Source organism: Polypterus senegalus, chromosome 7 (assembly GCF_016835505.1).
Source record: "Polypterus senegalus isolate Bchr_013 chromosome 7, ASM1683550v1, whole genome shotgun sequence".
Lineage (NCBI taxonomy): Eukaryota > Metazoa > Chordata > Cladistia > Polypteriformes > Polypteridae > Polypterus > Polypterus senegalus.
Genome location: NC_053160.1, coordinates 135,700,824 through 135,724,437, shown reverse-complemented (window position 1 = coordinate 135,724,437; position 23,614 = coordinate 135,700,824). Strand labels below are relative to the sequence as shown.

General features: G+C 32.6%; 1 long non-coding RNA gene across 2 annotated transcripts in view; it reads left to right on the top strand.

Moving 5' to 3' along the window:
- Window positions 1-23,614, top strand: part of LOC120532868 — a 68,767-nt gene that overhangs the window by 9,160 nt on the left and 35,993 nt on the right. For both annotated transcript variants that reach the window (XR_005634394.1, XR_005634393.1), the window contains exon 2: window positions 20,663-20,731. This is a non-coding gene — a long non-coding RNA (uncharacterized LOC120532868). The remainder of the gene's footprint in view (window positions 1-20,662; window positions 20,732-23,614) is intronic.

The following is a 23,614-nucleotide window of genomic DNA, read 5'->3' as shown; positions in this document are numbered from 1 at the left end:
CACGCTCGGGGGCAAGTGGCAATGCCATGCTCAGGCCGCTTATGATAGACAGTGCTGTGGTGGGGGGTGGGGGTGTGGTGGGGTTGGCGTGGTGTGAAGGGCTGGAGAGGTTTAGGTCATGAAGAAACATCAAGTGCACAAGACTAATCTGCATTTCTTAAAAAGAGACACAGCCCCCTTTACCGAAGTATATTTTGAAGTCACAAGGAAAGGGTTTGGGCTGCACTGTGCAGTCTATACCTAAACTTTTCAATGCATCTTACGAATGCTGATGACCGTAGTTGTATTTCAAGTGTTTTTACTAAAATATTTTTTGAACACCTTGAGAGTTTTCTTTCCTAATTTATGATCTCTTTGTTTTGAACTTGATTTTGAAATAAATACATTCTGTACACGTTAAGAGTCGGGGTATTGGATTTATTACATGTTAATGATTCCATTTATTTATTTATTTACTGGTAATTATATAAAGCTATATAACATACAGTATATATAATGGCATATCCGCTTCATTAACATTTCTGTTTTCAATTTCGGTATATATGAGTAGATAAAATAAAAGGAGGTCAGCCCTTTTGTTTGACGTGATAATGTTTTACCAGCCCATGTAGGTTAAGTGTTATCTCTTCTTCAGTAGGCTACAGGGCTCAAATGATTGAAATGTTGAACTTGAAACTATTGTTGATTGTAGAAACATTGCTACCACAGAGTTTGGAACAACAATCAAAGGGAAATCAATTCTCTCCTAATACTTCAGTTGCATAAACTGGCAAATTCTGATTTTATGTAATTTCATCATGTAGCCGCGATAGTGAATAACATTTGCGTATCTATTGCAGAAACGCCTGTAATTGCACTGGCGCACTGTGGGCTGTTAACCGCAAATGAATGAACTAAAGAGGTGATTTCTGTTTGGTTCGATGCACGTGCCAAACTTTTACTACTGTACGCCCATAGGGCGACGGCTGTTTATTTGCATTAGGAGTAATGTTTAGGACAAGCGACCATTGACTTGTAAAGTGGCTGTTAGTTCCCTTGTTCACTGTGTCTAATCCAGGGGAAGCGTAAAAGCAGGCTCTGCTATTTAACTACAGCTTATTGTTTGATACAATCAGCATTTACATCACAAAGTGTAAGTGGGTTCACTGTATTCTTTTTTCAAAGTTGGTTCAATTAAAGCAATAAGTTGTTAGTTTTCGAAACTACAGGGTAACCTTTTGTTACTCATTCTTAACTCAATAAAGTCAAATGGAGTGTGAATGTTTACTTTGAACCAACAAGAAATAAATGAAAATATACACGTTTTTTTAGTTCATCGTTTATTTAGAAAAACAGATACTTTTAAAATACAGCTTATTGACATCACATATCAAAAATGCACAATATGTGTAGTCTTTTTATTTCACGCTTTAGTGATTATAAAAATAATGATTGTATACTAATATAGTTCCAGTGCCAGAAACTGATCGACGCAGAATTTCTCATCACATGGTATTTTAAGAAAATTGCGTTTAAAAATCCCAAACAAAAGTCTGCACGTTGCGTGAGTGCGCATGTTAACTAGTGGGAACTAGCGGCTCATCTATTGTGGCTGGAGAGCACAGCATTGCTATGCAAGGCCAATGTTAAAAAGCAGCTGAATTTAACACCATCTGGGAGAAAAGATCTCTTCCCAACTTTCTCACACCGTCAGACAAAACTAGTGTCTCTTGTTCTGAACCCTTGTCTAAGCAGCTATACAATACCGAGTCATTATACTTTTGCTGAGAGAAAATTTGAGAACACAATATGGGTAAGCAGTGAATGACCAAGTTTCATTGTGTCCGCTTAAGTCGATTGAAATCTACGTCTAGAGCTATGAATGGTGGCATTGTTTTCCCAACTGGGGCTGCACTAAATGTCAGCGTAGTGTAAAGAAAATCTAGAAGTCTGCAAATAACTGACCAAATCTGAATCATTTTATTTCCCACAGTAGAGGAATATCAATATAGTTTCATACAATAAAGACAAATGTAGCATAACATTTAATCATGATTGTTTAATGTACATGTTGTTATAAGATATGTGGTCATTTTGAAATTGGGTTAGAGCAGATTTTATTAATTTGTTTAACCAGTAGTTTATACTTATAGTTAGCAGAAATAGGTAAAATATATTAAAGCACACTGTTGAATTTTTTGTAATTTTTTTTATTTTAGAAATATCTATCACTCAAAATAGTTTAGGAGGTTAAAAGCTCGACTGCCACTACATCATATATTTAAGTAATCATGTTGCCTTTGTTTCTAAAGATGTTTTTGTAAAAAAATCCTTTAAATCCCAAAACAGTTTATAAGAAGAAATAAACAAAAAAATCGTCAGTGACAAAAGTAGTAGTTTAATGCTAGTGCTACATGTAAAACGATTACAGTATAAAGTATAATAAGAGAAATTTTGGGCGCTTATATTAACGTGCAAGGAATGAAAAAAATCTAATGAGTTGCATTGCAGTCAATATTATTTGTTTGTTGAATCTTTATGACCATTTCATTATTTCTATGCTCCTAAACTCATAGTACCTAAGATAAACTTAATTCCTGAATATTCTTTAGCTATTCACTCTACCAATAAAGTTGTATTATTTGGCGATAATAACGTTGACATGTAGACACATCATGATGATTGTAATTAACTTTATACACATGATCATCCTTAGCCACAGTGTTGAAATGGCGCACGTTTTAAAGTTTATAGGAAATCTGATGTAAATATAAAACCTCACAGAAAAACAGTAGGGATATCTTTGCTCTTTATGATGTTTGGGATGAGCCTTTGTGAGTTGCAGAGGAGAGTGCTGTTTTAGTGGTAAGTTACCATCTCTGACAACGTTAGACAGAAGCTCCCCTTTTTTTGAAGGGAGGAGATAATATAGCCTATAAATATCATAAGCAGGGTTATAAAGATAAATCCAGGTTAGAAGCACGTGACAGGACACGTTTGCCAGAGATCGGACAGCATTAAGATCGCATAAGTACATTTCAGTTTGAGAGAACCTTCTAAATTGCTACAGCTAAGTTAATATTACTCATATATGTAATTGTTTGTGAACATGTCACGTGACTTGAAACTGCCACACTTTACTATCCTGTTACCCAACTCTCGTTTTCCCAACATAGGCTAAGAAATGTAAAATTACTGCCAAGTATAAAACAAAACCCATAAGATTGTTTGATGGATTTTATTGATCCAAGATAATTACATAACTAAAAGTATATATGAGAATGCCATTTCTTATCAGAGTACATTCAAACCAGAAAAATTTAGAAATAAATGTTTACATATCGCTTATTGCTGAACAGTAACATCTGGGTGAGAATGTATCCTCAGCCAGCTATCTATCTATCTATCTATCTATCTATCTATCTATCTATCTATCTATCTATCTATCTATCTATCTATCTATCTATCTATCTATCTATCGTCATACATTTTACGAATTATACGGCTGATTCCATTCAATTTGGTCTTGTGGGATATATGAGATTATTGCGTTTTACTTAGCCAAGCAACGCCAGAGGTGGATTTGCAAGTCCACCCAACAGCCGCATGCTCACGTTGTGCTTCACAGCTATCCCACTGATTGGCGTTTCCCTGGTAACAAGAGGTGAGCTCCAGGAGCGCTTGCTAGCACTGACACACTCCAAGGCGCCTCGGTTTAGGTGTTTATTTCAGAGCACACGCGCGTGTACGCGCATCGCGCATGCTCAGGACATAACTTAGAGTTAAGCATTAACTATCAGAAGAACACCTTCTGATCACGCAGTTCTTGCTTATTTTTTATTACAGAATTAATCAACTTACGTAGTTGATTTAAGGTGTTTTGTATTTGTCTCAATGTGTTCAATTCTAGCTTTCAATGTAGCGTACCTATACAAATGTGTAGGATATGATATTTTTCAGATTCCTTAGTCTGCACCAAAGGCCAAGTAAATTTTTTATGTAATGATTTGTACATGATAAAATACCTTGCTAACGTATTTTTTGCAATGCTTAAGTGTTTTACAGCATTTTACATGAGCAGTATTTACTCGGAAAGCCTTTGAGTTGTACCGTTTTGGAGGTGTACATCTATCTATCTATCTATCTATCTATCTATCTATCTATCTATCTATCTGTTCGTCTGCCTGTATCCCTCTCTGTATGTCTTCCACAATTTCCTGACTTTGTCACAGACATAAACAAACATTTTCCAAAAGAAGCAATTAAGCATGGACATTTAAATTTAAAACTGTTAGCGAGGATAAAACAGATGCTTTGCTGTAGAGTGTTTATGGGTTTGTTTTAACAATGTAATTTCCATAAACATGTTGACTCCCTTTAGCTCGACTGTTACAAGTAGTACATTAATATAAAACAAATACTGCTTTGTACTGTCAGAGAAACTGTTTATAGCAAAAACACCCACACAAAAGATGCATTGTATTTACAAATCCGTTTCATTATTGTACTTGCACTTATACAAATACTGTGTATATACTGTATATCCATACTTATATAATATTAATTAAAAATGAAATACATAACAGAACTGTACACAAATTATACACAACTGTATTTACATTTAGATTTATGGTGCATGAATTTGTGTAATCAAAAGTAATCTTCTTCTTCTCTATATAATTCACATTTGAGGTTAGCACGACTGCATCTCAGCTCCGGAGGCCTTGATTCGAACTTTGGCTGCTGCTGTTTCTATTGAGTGTGCACGTTTTCTTCATGTTTATATGAGGATGTTCTCTGAGTTCTCCTACATTCCAAAGACACAAATCAGAACTGAGTGTAGTGTGTGTGTGTGTGCCTTGTAATCAACTAGCTAACCGTTCAGGACTGATTGGTGCCTTGTATCTACTGCTATCAATATTAGGTCTGGCCCTTCAGCCCTGAATAATCTAATGATGAACTGATAGTTTAACAAATGATTAAAACAAAATAACTTTAATTAGTGACATTTTTTGAATCAGTTAATAATAGTTAAATTGTCCTGTCAAATACACATATATATGGTAAGCTGAGCCTATTTTTTTATTCAGGTATAAACTTTCACTATGTTATACTCTTAAGATAAAGTAGTTTTATGGCACTAAATAATCTGGATTAGTAAATAAGTTTTGTATATTCAATGAAACATCCCTGTTTAATAAAACAATTCCATATTAAACCATTCTGACAGGTGAACTTTGTCATCTTTACAGACTACAAGTAAAGACCTTTTTTTGCTCTTTGCTACTAACATGTGAGGTTATCTGTGGAAAGTGGGGATAATAAAATGTAGAAGGAATAAGAATAACACTCATCTATTCATTTTTAAATGGCTTCCAGGTAGAAATGTTGGTAATATTACACACACATATTACACATACACACACACACACACACACACACACATATATATATATATATATATGGTTTGTAGAAAATGTGTATTAAAGAAGATGCAATATTTCTCCTAAAAGCCTTCTGTTTAATGTTGTTATATTCCTAATGTGGCAAATTCTATGAAACAACTGTGACTCAGCATCCATCCAATAATAGTGAGGCATTTTGCTTGTCACTCATTTTTACCTTGCTTAAATCACAATAAGCACCATGCTTTTTTTTTTTTGCTAATTCCAGTTCACTTGAAATTATGTAAAGTTGATGAACAGTACAATATTTGCAAATGCATAATGATTGCTGCTGTAACGTGTTCAATAAGCCATGTTTCTGCTATTAGAATTTTGAAATGTTTGGCAAAGTTTAGAAGACTGTTTTGATTTTACTTGATTTCTCTCAAGGTTTAATGTCCAAAGTATAATCCCAGGAGTAAGACATTTTTCAAAAAACCTTGATGTTAACTGTCACATGGCCAAAAAGCATACTGTAATATTTAGAGAAGTAGATCTTTTCTGGTGATGCCACCATTTTATGGCTTTGGCTAGTTGAACGAAAGGGTAGAGTTAAAATGTCTGCTGGCACACATCTCCACCTTTAGTGTCATTAAACAGTGAACAGAATTGCTGTGAATGCCAATTATTTAATTAACACCTTTGTTAGGCTTGCATAAGAAGTCATCCATTTATATGCAGCCTTCAAAAGGTTATTTACAAGACTCATTTTTATTGGCTTCCATTACTGTGCTCGTTATTCACGTTATTCAATGCACTTTTAACACTTAGGTGGGAAATGCATACATTTAAAACATACAAAATGATGTTAAAATAATTTATGGAAGCTGTGTACAATGAATGTAGAAATTCATTAAAATACATAATACAATTGCGATTACATATGCTGCACAGAAATTAAAATTACATGTGCAGATTTAGTTACTTTTATATAAAAAAGGATGTTGTAAATAAACAAGCTAATGAATGAATTTACAGCTGGGTTCAAAGTGATTGATTTTAATTTTAATCAAGAAAATAATTAGACCTTCTTTTTTTCAACTGATGTATTACATATGTTTAGATGATTAAGCATTTCTGTATGCTATATTTCAGCCAAGTCATCCAGTGTAGTAGGTCAAGAATGTTAAAAATGGCAGGCATATTAAATATGTGTTCTGAGCATTCTTTTCAAACACATTTGATGACCGCTCAAAACACAATGTGCTAAAGTTCATTCATACAACTTTAAAAGTAAATATATGTAGATCCATTCATTTACTGGTCCCAAATACACATTTATTGTCACCAAAAGCTAAAACCTATATTGTACATGTAAGTGTACTGAAGGATGGATATAATTGATAGACATACTATTAGTATTACGTTAAGTTTTCTTCTTTTTTCATCATCTTCATAGTTTCCTTTCTACATTATAAATTCTGGGTGCTGTTTTTAATGGCATTGTTACCAACAGTTTAATTGACCTTTTGTACCTATTCCTCCAAATACCATTTCAGTTTTATCCATTGATATAGCCTCAAAAAATAATTTAATTATTCTTTCATTTATGTCATGTGTTCAAGTAATAAAGGGGCAGATGCCAACAAAAACGTATGGACTGATCCACCAAAAAGTGTATTAAGATTATTTATTTACAACATTTAATACCTTTTATTACTCCCACTTTTCAGGGAGTATGGAAAAAAAAAACACAGATTCTATTTATTCATTTTTTATGTATTTGTAGAATTGTCATGCTTATTATTTAATGATCTTACCATCATTATAGTTAAAATGTTACAAGCCTAAAATATATATGAATGCAGGTATAATAATAAGCCATATGTTGCAAAAAAACTCCTTATATTTAAGAAGACTAAGACTAAAAAATGTTACAATGTCATCAAAATAGCACAACACGGGGCACAGCAATAAATGTGCTTTACCTTTATTTTTGTTGAAAATCAAAACCTACACTTACTGATTCATATGTTCATATGTGCTTATCTGCTATTTGACAGGTAAAGTCATAGGGAAGAGTTTTGTTTGAACCAGAAAACTGAACACAAAGTTTATAGTTGTGCCTTTTGCGCTCAACAAACTCAATTAATCAATCAATCAATCAATTTAACAATAATAATAATAATAATAATAATAAAGATTTTTGTATCACTACACTAATATTATTTTGAGTAGTATATCCATATATTCTTAAAATGTTCAACCATGTGGGAGCAAAACATACTTTGAATGAGATCATATTTTATTTTTGTAACAATGAAGCAGAAAGAAAATAGAAAACATGTTCAGCTTAAAACATTTGACCACCCAATGAAGAACATTAGTATGTTTTATTTTGTCCAAAAGCACCGTGTTACAACATACAGTTATACATAATATTTGTTAAAAACATTACACGCTACACACATTTCTCTCTATAACAGAATACAGTATACATTTTTGTGTTTTTTGTTGACTTTTTGTAAATTGTAAGTAGTGCATATCAAAATTCTCAGTGAATTTTATCATTGCACATATGCATATATAAATATGTACACTTCTTGTACATAATACAGATGATATCATGAGTATAAAATTGCTCTGAAGACAGGCATATTTAAAAATTAATGCAGCAGGATTAGGATCTTCTGTTTGTATAGGAATACTATGTAGATAGATAGATAGATAGATAGATAGATAGATAGATAGATAGATAGATAGATAGATAGATAGATAGATAGATAGAAGTTCAGGGCTTATTGCTTGTTTTCACCCTCCCCAGAACAAAACCAGTTCATAAAATGGAAGTATACTTGTATTAAAAATTAAGGCTAAATGTTTTTACAAAATTGATACTAAATTCATTTATTTGGGCATTATTAATATGTGTTTTATGTGATGGTACAGTGAAGTTTTATGTAATGTAGTACATATGTATACTACACAAATGAATTGTCCCTTAGTATCAAAATATTTTGTTAAGAAATATCTTAAGATACAAAGGGGAAATGGTAATGTAGACAATGACTTAAACCCATGAGTACTTCTTTACAGATATTTTTATAAAGGCAGGTACACTTGTCAAAACATAAGGGAAAAGGAAAAGACTGCTACAGTGAAAAGATGTGCATTTAGAAGACATTCTTTAAACATTTATTACCCAGTTTGTGAATTTTAACTTAGACTAACATATTTAAACCTGAAAAGTCCATTTGTTTATCCATGTCTTCATCCATTTGCCATATCTGTTTTTCTGTTCAAGGTTATGGAGGCCTAAAAATCCAAAGGCATTACATGCTATTTGGGACACACATTTGATGCTTTATTAATACAGTATTTCTGAAAGACAGTATTGTCTGTTCTATTTGCTGTATATGCAACTATTATAATAAACATCGAAAGTAAGACTATAATTGTGTGAATAGGGTTGACAGATTACTGAGTATACATCCGCTCAACTAACACTGTAATTATTACCTGTGTGCCTGTTAAGATTTCGCTGTCCTGTTCTGTTGCTTGAAAGAGATGTCCATATTTCAGGTCCTCTCTTAATATCAGCTGTTTGACTTCTAAAACCTCTCCACATAACAGCTTCTTCAGTCAGCATAATCCTAAAACTTCACATGCAGGTTTTTTAATGAAAAAATGGATTCCCAGCCCAAACAGTGGTTTATGCAGCATACAATAGTTTTTTTTTTTTTTCCATGAACAGTTTTTAGTCTTTCTTTTTAATTTGTGACGTTTGTTCTGATATTACAATGATTATCAATTTCTTCCTTATACAGAGTTCAACACTACACTTGCATAATGAGTAATGAGACAAAGAGTAATTTTCAACCATACTGTGCATGTGTTAGCATATATCCACTGCCACATTTGTAATATATGTTGCTAAGATACGTCTGTGTCTATCTTGTCATATTACATTTTAGTATAATGTTTCTCATGAGTTCACTTTAAAGGGTTTAAACATTTGGGCATGTTCAGGAACACAATGCAACTCATTTAAATTGTGAATTGGATGGCTATTTGCCATTTACATTTTAGCACCTATTTTTATCAAAGCTTCTATAAATTAAGTGCTTTAGATAGATAGATAGATAGATAGATAGATAGATAGATAGATAGATAGATAGATAGATAGAAACTTTATGCATAATAAATTATTTTATACAAACCCAATCAACATAGGAGACAACTTGTCTGTACATTTCAAGTGAAAACAATAGCCAGACATTGCACGTGCAATTGGTTCAAACACTGTGTTTGTGTGAGTTATCTATGCTGGACTGAAACTGTATTAATATTGTAATACAGTGCATGAGGAAAACATTTCAAGATGAAATTAAACATGAAAGATAGTATATATCAGTTTTTTTTTCCTTGGGGTATTATGTTTATCATTTGATTTTAATCTTCTTTGTAGGCACAGCCTTGAACATATTCAGCTGTGGTTGGGTCATAAAATAACTAAAGTAATGCAATTAATTGGAAAATTATCCAGTAATTGAACACATTTTATCGTTAACACACAGGTAAAACATATCTGTCAATATTCAGTATATTATAACTGCTTAATTATATGCTATTGATGATTCACACCATAGAGCTGGTAATAGAAACCAAAGTCAGTTTGGATATCTGACTTAGTTGTTAGTGTTTATGTTAAGGTTTTTATGTGTTGCGATTTCATTTCTGTCGATCTTATCTTTGAAAATAGCAAACAGGCTACATACTTAGACTGTTAGCAGTCTACAAATGAACAGACAGCGCTTACACAAAAGAAGTTCAAGCCCAAAGGCTGGATACAAAGTGACCTCTTTGAACCAAGGGTCACTTAAGGTCACATTCTTCAGGCAACTGCATATTTATATATATATATATATATATACACAGCTATTTAGCAAATAAGGGAGTACACTTGGTACAGCCATTCTAATCAGTATGGATATTGCTGAGTAGCAATCACACATGTACAGTCTGACAAACCTTACTTTAACTTGACAAACATAATACTAATTCCTTCATAGCACTTTCCCATCATTCTTTGTTACAGCTTTTGAAAACTTGAACATTGAATCATCATGAAAAAAGTAGACGTTAACTTTTTGTTTCAGCAATTACTTGATAATGCAGTTTTTTCAGTCCTTTAAAAGTTAAAGTTAAAAACAGTATATACAAAAGAAGTATAAATACGTTGGGCTCAGATGAATGTATGTATACTCATACTGCTAAAGCCATATACCATTTTGTGTATCTTCAGCCAAATAAACTAGAGGGGACTTTTGAAAGAGAAGAAATAATTATCCCTGACGACATAGTAAAAAAGACAAGTTTTCAGGCAAATTTCATTTCATAATTACTCTGGTATTATACAGGTAACCACAAAATATGCTATAATAGCAACAACAGCAACAACAATAAAAATAATAGAGCACTTGCTGCATTATGTCCTTATTTGGGCATAAAACAAATAAACATAGGTTATGACTTTTTTATTTGCAAGTCTTTATACTTAAATATTTTTTTGATACTACATAGAATATTATTTGTTTAGGATTTATAATTCTATTACATGATAAATTGAGAAAATTTGAAAGAAATAGATCTGAAAAACTTACCCCTTTTACTAAATAAAAGAAAATGAGAATCAGCAAAGTGAAGCAAAAAATGCAAAAATATTTCAATTAGTGAAGTTTCTTAGTACTTCTTAATGTGTTTCCTTTCAAAACATGTATTTAAACCATGACATTACATACAGCATAGATAATTGTTTTGCTTGCGTTGACTGCATCTCTTGTTTAAATTGAGGATAGTTCAGTACAGTATATAGTACAATAGTATAATATTTTTGGTACACTGTTAATCCCTGAAGGAATATAAATCACGTCTCATTTAAAATCTATGAGGCAAAAAACGCACACTCAAACAAATATGTGATCCAGTATGTAACACTTGATTTTGGTTCATGTGTAGTTTGAATGAACCTGCCTGGGTTACATGGGTTTTCTTCTGTATCCCAGTGATGTACCAGTAACTTTAATTGCTGACTCTTAAGTTGACCGAATGTGGGTATGTGCGTGACTGGGCCCTGTGATGGACTGGTGCCTCACCCAGGGTCGATCTTCCCTTTGCATAGCTCACTATGACCGGGAATTGGTTTAAAAAGGTCTGAGAACATGTTACTATTATGTTTTAATAACATTCAACAAACTTCATAATTCCTAATTTGGGAATAAGGTTATACTCTTAAGTTTCCGCTTGTGAGTATACAGTACATACTGTATGCCTTCCAACTCGGATACACATTTTTGCACATGTTTTGCTTTTTTATTTCTCTCTCACATGAATCACTGTATCTGATTAGAAATAAAAGTCTGTTGTTCACATTTTATTTTATAAAATTAATTATTATTTATTAATTATAAATATTATACAGCTTTATCTATGTAATTATGGTCCTGGAACATTCAAAAATATACAGACTGCTAAATATTATACATGTAAAACACCTAGGCATAGTGCTTTATGTTCTTAGAGTACTAGACCATATGAGCAAATGTACATAGTTTATGATTAAAATAAAGAGTAATTTAGTTATGAGCCTTTCTACATAACATATAATGTAAACATATTCTCAGTTTCTGAACCAAATTTTGTATTTTCATGAACAATATTTTAGAAGAAAGCCATGCACTTTAGTTACACTACCTGATATGATTCAATAGAATTTAGGGTTTCTTTTTGATTTAAAATAGAATTTCACTTGGCTAATTCATGTCATTATAGAGAATTTGATAGCTGTTGCCTTAGGATTATTTATTTGCAGCCAAAGAGGTGTGCTGTCAGTTTGAGTTGAAAGAAGTGAGAAATATTTTGCGAATAAAAAATGTGAAATCTTATAGACAGGTCAATTTTCTGATCCAACTCAACCAAAATTCATTAGAATGACTGTAATTGTTCACATTTACAGAATAAACAGTTTATCATACATGTGAGGATTTATTATACATTCATTGTTATACTGCACCTATGAATTACCTCCCTTACGATTATGAACATGTTTTTAAAAGGTGTAATATTTAAATACGTTTCCTCATTATTTGAATAGATAGATAGATAGATAGATAGATAGATATCATTTGAAATTCATTATTATTGACCTGCACCACAATAATAATCAAAACAGAGTAAATTGAGCATGTATTTCCAAAAAATATTACCAGCAGAATATTATACAAACATGTGGAGAGATGTACAACTTGTAAAGAAAAGTCTTTTAAATGACGATTTCCACAGCAGCAATTCATATCTTTAGGTCAGGCTGCACCAGAGGTGCAAATTGCATGATAATATATTATGCACCTTGTTTTTTTTTTAAATAAAGAACACTAAGAAAGTACAACTATTGACCATCTCAGAAGTATATTGAGGTTTAATAACTATGAGGATCGCATTCTGTTATATACATATGGGGTCCTTTGTGTCTACTTGTGTGTGAATGCAGAAACATACAAATATCAACTGTGTATAGAGTGATGTTCTGTACTGTGTATGAGTTAGCATTTGATTGTATTGTATATAGTATATTAAGAGTGCCAAATTATTTTAACAATAAATGTACATGGAAAACAAAATTCTCCTTGAAATTTAAATACTGAAGGAACAAAATCAGAATAATTTAAAAATAAACCAACTTTTTTGCATTTTGTTCTGCTGCTGCATCTCATTTCATTTAAATGGATGGAAGCCACCCTTCTGAAAGATTAGTCATAAAGTGTTCTTAATGCTGTAAATGTAATGTTTTTTAATCAAAACTAAGAAATATAACAATAAAATTTAGTTAATCACAACATACCGTAAGTTTTTCAGGAATCACCATTTTATGACGTTCCTATCCTCAGAACAAAAAAGCACATACGTAATGAAATAATGCAAATGAATGCAAATTAGTAAGGAGGGTGGAAGGAAGAAAGCAGAGGTTTTTCTTCCTGCAGCTTCCATTTTTGAAAGAATTCTATTATAACAATTTAACAGAAGGAATATATATATATATATATATATATATATATATATATATATATATATATATATATATATATATATATATAAGAGAGAGAGAGAGTATATGCACACACAATATTCATATTCATTTTTCCCTTTTCTATCTGAACAGTGGCATGTTTTAATTTCTCTCTTCCGAGCCATGATGGATTCTCTGAACAGAATGCTGTGCCTGGCGATAATGTGAATTGCAAATATATCTTGCAGCACATCCCTTTTTATTAACTCCATATCAGAATCAATGCCTGCTAAAAATAGTGTCTGCTTTAAAATGTTTTACTAGTGATGACAGCATGAGGCTAATACTGAATGCATATGTTTTTTTACAATCAAAGAGACCAAAATTGCTAAAATCTGAAACTGTAAACCACAATGTATTATTTAATTATAAGAAATAATTAGGTGGTAGTAAGTGTGGTAGTTTCTATGTTAAGAGGGTATTTTCAGCATACATCTCTTAATAGCTTGTTTTTATTTTTTGCTGAAGGTAATTTCTTCTTAGGGTTTTAACTTTTACATTGTATATTTTGTTTGATGTTGATTTCTGATGTGTAGAAAGGAACTTTGTTGTGTTGTAAATAATGAGAACAATAATCAGTAAAACAAAAACCAAAAAACTGAATGTACTCTAAATTGGATAAGAACAGAATATAAACTGCCAATTTCAATATAAAATAAAAGATGAATATACCAATATGCCATCCTTTTAAAGAAAACTTTTGCACAGGCTTCACAGATTTCTTTATGTTATCCATTTAAGAATAATAATCTTGTCAATGTCTTAATTTCAAAACCTAAAAAATAGCTACTTGAAAACAAAGCACTTAATTTAAACATTGAGCTGGTTCTAAATTAAACTATTCTTTTTACTAGTCATCAAAACCTGATTTCAAGACTGATACCGTGCATTGGATATGAACCTATAATGATAACCTATTCCAGCAGTCTTTGTCTGTAAAAAATATTATGTTGACTTATTAATATATTGTCTTTAGTCCCAGCCAAATACGTCCCACAGTTTATTTATGTTAAAGAATAACTCACAATCAATGAAAACTTTTTCGATGTTACCGTTTGAAAATATCAGTGAATTATAATGAATCTTAGTACATTTTAATATTTCGCAGCCACAAGGTTTTCTGGCAACATGGAAAGCCTTATAGACTGGGAGACAGACAAAGACACAGACACAAACAATAATGCATAATAATGTTAACATTCCTGCATGTCTAAAAGCCTGGTGCTGCATCATGCGCAGCAGCTTGGAGAGGATTCTTACTTAATGCATCTTCAAAGACTATGCCAACAAATCAACATTCAGGTAGAAGTTAATAATTCATTAATTAGCTGACTTAACATCTGGGCCATCCAATGATTATCAGCTTTAATTCTGCTTACAAGCTTTAATACAGCTACGGTTTTTGAGCTAGCCATTTCTTTGAATGAGTCGAGTAAGGTTGACTGCACTGTATATTTCCATGATCAAAATGGAGTGTTATAGAATGTCATTTTAATGTATATCAGTTTCCAAATGAGTTCCAGAAAGTATCTGATTTCATTTAAATGATTAAGTTTTTTGAAAAATGTTAAAATTATGTTTTTTAAATGGTTTGGTATTTTCCGCAATGTCAAATTATTTGTCATTACAAGAAATTTCCACATTTCCTCAAAACCTTGACCATGATACAATTAGAATACAGATTCTCATAATAAGAAATTTTCTGGGTAAATAAGAATCTTGTGTACAGTCATTTCTTCTTTTTGCAACATGCACCCCAGTTGTACATTGCTTATAATATGCCGTACATGTTGTATGGGTCCTGAGTGGGTTTATGCCAATGGTATCTTTTGTATGCTTTGTATTTTTCTGCATCAAATGTCAAGTTAATTTACAGTGCCCTATCAGTGGAGTGTTTCCTTGGTTTGTGGTTTCATCTCTAACACAGGCAGCTGAGACCAGAATGAAGGATGGGGGAGGGGCAGCCATGAAAAACCCAGAACACATACAGTTTCCTAGTGTCTGTAAATTGGCTGTTTCTGCTGTGGAGGTCTGAGGAAACCTGAAGCATTCATTTGCATACTGCAGAATATAAGGGATTAGGCAAAACTGATTTTTGCAGAGGATTTAGACCTGCCATTTACTAAGTGGTTTGCAGACATCTTGAAGGAAACCATTTTCTGCAGCAACATATATGGTTGGCATTTGTTAATCTATTTTATTTAGATATGTACACATTTTAGTTAACAAGCACCTTATCAATATTTTAAGTTTGCACATTTTAGTGTATATGTGTGAAGGCATGTAAACTATAAGAATAATGAAATGTCTGTTAGAGAATAACACTTTCTTTCACACTTCAAAAAGTATAAGAGGAAATGCACATATTTTGAATGTACAGTACACCATTTAATATCTAATATTCTTCTGGAAGTACGGTAGATGATTAGTCCTTTAAGATGTACAGTCTCTATAAACAACATAGTCAGGAATGATAGCTATACTGTATGCCATTCATTTGATCTGTCATTATATTAAAGTTACACTGTACAGTATATAATAGAACATAATTCAGAATTTAAGACCAGTATTAATACAAATTGAAGAACCTATTTTGATTAATATGCTTAAATAAAAAGATGCATGAAACAATTCATCACATTAATTAAACAGGTATTATTTGTTCTTGGCATTTTAGTGTATCTGAATTTATAAGATGCATTACTGAACACCTTTGTACACTGTCATGTGTAAATATATTGAAATACTGAACTATTTTGAAAGTGCATTATGTGAAAGCTATAATAAAATGTGAAACAGCTTCTTTAAAAAAAAAAGTCACACATTATAATATCTACATGAATATTGCAGATTTTGTACTTAATATTACCTGGAACTCACTTCCACAAAAAGTACTGTGCATATTCATATATACTGTACACACATATGTTATAGAAAGGTGTGTATGTAATTACAATGTGAACACTCTTCATAAAACATTCAGTAGAAAAGGAAAAGCCAACAAGGTTACCTATATTAAAAATAATAAAACAAATGACAATCCAGTATTAAGGCATTAAGCTGCAACTCTAAAAATACTAATACAGAATATACATCATTGCATAATCTACAATTCAGTTTGCAACTTCAGCTTATATCTAAAACTGTGATGCTTTTAGTTATCAGGCAATCATTTATAATGTAAGCCCATATATTTGAAAGTGTGTACAGGAGAACTATTTTACTATTTCCTGCATGAGTCTGCTTAGCAAAGTTTATATTTCAAGAGTTACAGTTATAAACTATAAATTTATTTGCTGGCTATGTAAATCATCATTCTAAAGTCCAAAACTGAAAACTCTACAAAGAGTTTGTTATTGCTTACTAACATTCATTTGGCAACATTTACATTCTTTTCTTAAAAATGCAATGCAGTCACTTCTTTTTATTAGCTTAATTTGACACATAGTGTAACATAATGTAATAGCAATATCTGGTGCATAGCTGATGCTTAGCTTAGTGAGCTCTTGTTGTTCTCAAACAAAAATATGGCTTCTGAAATAAAATAATGGCTGTGTGATCATTTTTATTGCTCTTATTAAAGCCAGTGAAATCTATTCTTTTATCAATATACTGATGGGAAATTGCTGTTTTTTTTAACATGTTACAAGGTTAAAAATCCCAGGTTAAAAATATCCACTAAAAATTTGCCCTGCTGTAACAACATAGGCTCAGACACATCTCTTTGGGTGATCACTAAAATAGATGAAAAGCAAAGTGTGTTTCTTATATTTATCCTAACTGGATATTCTGTGGCATATCTATTAAATATACATTTAATAAATGTATATATATATATATATATATATATATATATATATATATATATATATATATATATATATATATATATATATATATAAAAGAAAACAGATATTTTAAAATATTCTGTTTGACCTGTAACATATTTCAATTGTGGAAACAGACTACATATTTACCGCTATAGTTTAAACTCATTTATGCTTCTGTTTTACAAATGTCGTTTTGGCTAGCCCAGAAAAATTATTCAGGCCGTGAATAATTATGCATATTCATGATGTCACTTTGCATATCGTATTTCAAATTCAACTGTAAAAAAGACAATAATAAGCAGTTAATGAAACAAAAATGGTCAGATGCAGTAAATATTATGCACTTTTTTCTACGTCTTTAATGTTCACATTTTTTGGGAGGAAAGCAGCCCTACCCATTACACATTTGGTAACTACATATCAATAAACCTTAAATGTGTCATTCTCATTTATCTTGCAGAAGAATGCTGTAATAAATAAATTACCATCGTGTGGAATTATTAAGGTCATTTACAATGTTGCATGAGTCATAATGCGAATGATTTCTATTTTCTCCCACCCCATCAAATAATCAGTTGTAGTGTATTATATTTTCTTTTGGCCATTGGGTTTTTTCAACACACCGATATGCAGATTTGTTATGCATGGACGTTCTGCACCCTGTAGACGAGCTGTGTGCAAATCAGGGTAGTCGAGCTCTTGCATGAGTGATGAAGATGAGGCCTTTGCAAGGATACAGTAAACCATAAGTGTGGGGGGCAAAGGGAATGAAGGAAAAGAGGAAGCCTAGTGGCTAGCTCAATAGCTCTTTGTGCTAGGGCTAGGAGCAGTTTAATCAGAAGCCCTAGAAGTAATTAACGGTAGAGTTTGGGTAGTACAACTGCTTGGGTAAACAGTGATTGTTCTTCGAACAAGATTCCAAACAGAGGCAACAATGCTGGTATTGTCCGTAGCCTCTCATTAAGGGGATTCAGAGATGGGAGCTGAGCATTCAGAGGCGGGTGGGAACCTGACAGACAAACTATGTTTACAACGAGTCTCCCATGATCCCATTACAACAGGCTGTAGCTTTTGGCATCAGCAATGCCAGCTGGAAGAAGCCAAGCCTGTCATACCATCTTCACATCAAAATGATCTGTATGCTATAGAAAAAAATAGCCTGAATTTAACAAAGATTAAAATAAAGCATAATAGAATGCATTAGATTTGGTTAAATAGATGCAGTCATTGAAAATTAGCACAGAAGAAAGAAAATCTCAGTGCTGAATGTTCTTCAAAGATGACATTTCATGTCTATGTTATGATGCATGTATTGGCCACACACTTTTTCTTCTACAAAGGTGTTATTTTCTGTAATCATTTTTCTATTCAAAAGAAATTAGCTTGCAAATATTCCAAACCTAAAGCACAACAGTTATGATTGATCATACTCTTTATTCTGGTTTTCTGCATACATTTTGGGTTATTGTTTTCCAGGCAAAACACTATGAATGTGGTTTACAAACCTACCACTCAAAGGGGCTCATTTCATATGTATGTGTGGTGTATTTGAAGCAAGCAGTAGGAGCACAATTCAAAAATGTTTCTCAAGGAAGCATTTAATATAAATAAAATATATTGCAACACTACTTGAAGAACAGGTTTTGCACTTAATAATATACTTAGAGCCATACTGTATTGCCTGCATAGTTCACAAATACAATAGTTTTATAGCTCAAATATAAACCTTTTTTTTATCTGGGCTAAAACAAAGCACTGTTTTTATACCTAGCCATAAAATGTGAACATGTTTTGTAAGGTGTCATACTCACAAGTCAAATACATCTTCTAACTGAAAATGGCAGTGTAACCTTCTCAGGAGCAGCCTGGTTTTGGCTTATGGCTGCAACCCACCCAAGCTCGACTTATATTCATCTTTCATTCATTTCCTGAACACATTTGAGCAAGAAACCAAAAGTAGAGTCTATCCCATTGACCAGTGTTTTACAAAATGCCAGTCCAATGCAGGGCACATCCATTTTGGATCACACATACAGATGCAGATACAGTGGAGCATTTTAGATTTACCAATCACTTTAAACACATTTTATAAATGTTGGAGGAAGTTGTTGTTCTTGGCAAAAACATTGAGAGAAAATAAAATTTATGCATAGAAGGTACTGCATCTAGGCATCTAAACTTGAGGCAACCCATCAGAAACCAATAAGACTTGGGTCTTCACCTTTGAGATCATGGAACCAAGCAATGACCCTATGAATGCTTAGTAATACACACACACAAGAAAAAACTGTCATATATCATATAGAGAAAAATTTATTATGGGTAATACATTAAATTAGCCAAATATATATCCATTATAAACTAACAGATGTTCTATATGTATTTGAGAGCTTTTTCAAAGAGTACAGAATAGGCCACAGTAGAGTCTACATTATTCTCTTTGCAAACACATTCCTTGAGAGCTAGTTATGGTTAATAATTTTTCCATAAATTTTTTTACTTATTTGATGGTACTTTAAAATAATAAATGATTATTCTGCCAATAAATCTCTTGTGTTTCAGACTAAACAGAGTTTGCTCTTTAAGACTTGGCAGAATTAAACTCTTTGGTCTCTCCCTAAGAGAACAATATCCACTTTTGAATAGAAGAGCCTAAGCAGTTAAGCAGTGCTAAAACATAATGCATACTTTTGAATGTACTAGTCCTTCAAAAGGTGAAAGCATTTGAATTATGTGTTCTAATTTCTTGCTTTGCTAGCACTGTAATAATTATGTTTTAAAACACACTAATATGTTTGTTTCCAATGATGTCATATAATGCCACAAGCTGTTGGTCTGTTAGTGGGACTTTGGCTTCAATATGAAACAACAAATAATCTCATACTTTGCTTAATTCTCAGAATGACTGCAGCTCACAAATAACTAAATTTAATGTTTCTAATGTTTCAAAACCTGAAGTGCGGCATAGCACAAGCTAGTCTTAATGAGTATGCAAGTGATTTAGCAGTATACTAGTAAAAATGAAGAAACACAAAATCTTTACTCTCTGAAACTAATGATGTATGTGATTTACTACGTTATTTTTAAAGCCTGTTGCACATTCATTTAATTGACCTATAATTATGTGATTGAGTAAAGGGATTCATTTATTCTATGGTATATAAATATTCAGTTCATATTTTGAGATAACAATATCTCATACATTGCAGGCACACACATTTGAGTTTTATTTCCTTCTTTTGTGCACTACAGAGATGTACTTCTAGAAAATGAATAAATGAGTGAATGATTGATTGATGGCAAATTATATTTTTAATGTGTTACTATTCTGAACTTTCTTGCAGACTGCTTCAACATGATGATGTTGGATTTTGAACCCAGGATGAGTGATTCAGAAGGCATTCATTTAAAAGGTAGAAACTTTTGATCTTCTGACTTTAAGCAGAGTATTCTCTTTTTAAACTCCTAAACTGATAATGGTTAATTTGAACAGTGAAAGTAACACTATTTATTCCATTCTGGTAAAATCACCTCCATATTATATTATTTTTTGTTTATTGCAGCTTGCATTATTTTACAGTATTATTTTCTAATTCATATCTCTACAGTATTTTGTCATTTCCTCAGAAATAACACAGATAATCTAAGACAAAAGCTTTTTACAAATCATTTTTTCTGTCATGTGTTTTACATTAAGGATTTCACCTCAAAAAAAGGGAACCATGTTAATAATAAGAAAGTATAATATATTACAGTAAAATAAAAGACATTTCTGTAATATTGCCAAATGCACACTTCAGCCTATACAGAAGATAAAATATGTTTGGCATAAATTATGTTTTGGCAGTGCTTGAGTTCTACAAAAATAAACCATGTAATGAGAAGGAAGCAAGAATATTATATTGCATTAGCTGCACTACCCATCTAAGAGGGATTGAAATCTAAGTAATCAAAATAGACCTCAGCATTATCGTTTACAGTGCATCTATTAGAATGTATTTTGTAATGCACGTAGTAATAAAATGCATTGAATCACAAGCACTTGTAGTAATAAAATACATTACTACAAATGCTTGTGATGTGTCATCTGTTGGAATGACAAATGCAATGTGTATGCCTCTATTAATGCCATTTGGTATAGGATTAATAAAACAGTTTTAATGTTTGTTATGCACCATTTGTTGGGATCAGAAATGCAATGTATTATATTGCTACAAATGTTCATGATGTACCATCTGTTGGAAAGACAGAGACATAGCAATCAGGCAGACACACCGATACATGTCCTTTTATTAAGTTGGATTGCATTATACAGTCATTGTCTATAGGCTGGTACGTTTTCCCTTATCTACATGGGGTTTCCTCCTCCTCAAGACATGCCAGTTAGGGTAATTGATGACAGTAAATTAGACCCAGTGTAAGTGTGAGTACGGGTGAGTGCATGAGATGGATGAGCACCCTGCTCAGAGAGGTTTCCATGTAAGGTTAGCTGTTTGGCCTGTATCTGTACTGTATGGGGATTCTTTCCATAGACCAAAGACAAGCATGTTAACATGTAAGTTAAATGATGGCTCTAAACTGTCCTTGTGTCAGAGAGTGTAGGTGTGTAAGAGTACATCATGTGTTGGACTGGAACCTGAACAAAAGTTTATTCTTTCTGGAGAGGTGGAGATATGCTCTAGAGAGGAGAGGAATGAAGGTCAGTAGGAACAAGACAGAATACATGTGTATAAATGAGAGGGAGGTCAGTGGAATGGTGAGGATGCAAGGAGTAGAGTTGGTGAAGGTGGATGAGTTTAAATACTTGGGATCAACAGTACCGAGTAATGGGGATTGTGGAAGAGAGGTGAAAAAGAGAGTGTAGGCAGGGTAGAATGGGTGGAGAAGAGTGACAGGAGTGATTTGTGACAGATGGAAATCAGCAAGAGTGAAAGCGAAGGTCTACAGGACGATAGTGAGACCAGCTATATCATATGGGTTGGAGATGGTGGCATTGACCAGAAAGCAGGAGACAGAGCTGGAGGTGGTAGAGTTAAAGATGCTAAGATTTGCACTGGGTGTGACGAGGATGGATAGGATTAGAAAGTGACAAAGTCAGAGAGGTGAGATTGCGTTGGTTTGGACATGTGCAGAGGAGAGATGCTGAGTATATTGGGAGAAGGATGCTAAGGATTGAGCTTCTAGGGAAGAGGAAAAGAGGAAGGCCTAAGGGAATGTTTATGGATGCGGTTAGAGAGGACATGCAGGTGTTGGGTGTAACAGAGCAAGATACAGAGGACAGAAAGATATGGAAGATGATCTGCTGTGGCGACCCCTAACGGAGCAGCCGAAAGAAGAAGAAGAAGAAGATGCTCCTATGTTATGCTGTAGTTCCCCATAATCCTATAAACTGCATTAAGTGGGTACATAAAAGAGATGGAAGGGTAGTATAATCTCTGTTCATTCAGTTTCACCATTATGAACAAGCATATGTTTAGGGTTCAAAATGAAATACCTCAAAATAACTGAAAAACTGTGCCCAGAATTGGATTTGAACCCAGGACTCCAGACAGTGCTACTTTGCCACCTCTAATAACTGAATGTATGCTTGTAGTATATATTTTTTTACATTTGCAAATTGCCTATCAACAATAAATAAACAATAACTGTGACAAATAAGCTTTATTGAATGAGATAAAAGACCATCTGAAGCAACAAAATGTTGCCATAGGATTTACTTGTTTTTGATTAGTAAAAATTTAAGGAAAAAATAAAAGATTTCTGCATGCCTGCATTCAAATTAGACAGTCTTGATGATAAATAGTTTTATCATTGCATTGACTATTATACCTCTTTTTTTTATTTATTTATGTATTTGATTTTATTTAAACAAAAAAGAATATCTTCTCAGCACAATGCAACCTTGGTTTTCAATCACTTTGTATGGAGTGATTTGGTGTTCATGTGAGCACTTGTGACACGAACATGAATAATTCTATCTTCCATACTGAAGTGGCCTTGGCATTTTTAACATGGTAGATAGACTTCTTGCCAGGAAGTCTTAAATATGTGCATTCCACTTATTTTCATGCCGTCTCTATTGGCTGGGAAATAAAATGATCAATCTAATATGCTTATGAGATTTATTTGATGGCAAGACTAAAGTAGAGAAAAGGCATTCTTTGTGTTTTTCCAATGTTTTTATACAAAAGAAGGCTAATTTTTGTAGATAATTTGCCATTTTCCAAAATTTCAACTGCCAACAGAATGTTTCATATTGAGTTACATACAGTATATTAGCTGGTCTTTACTACCAA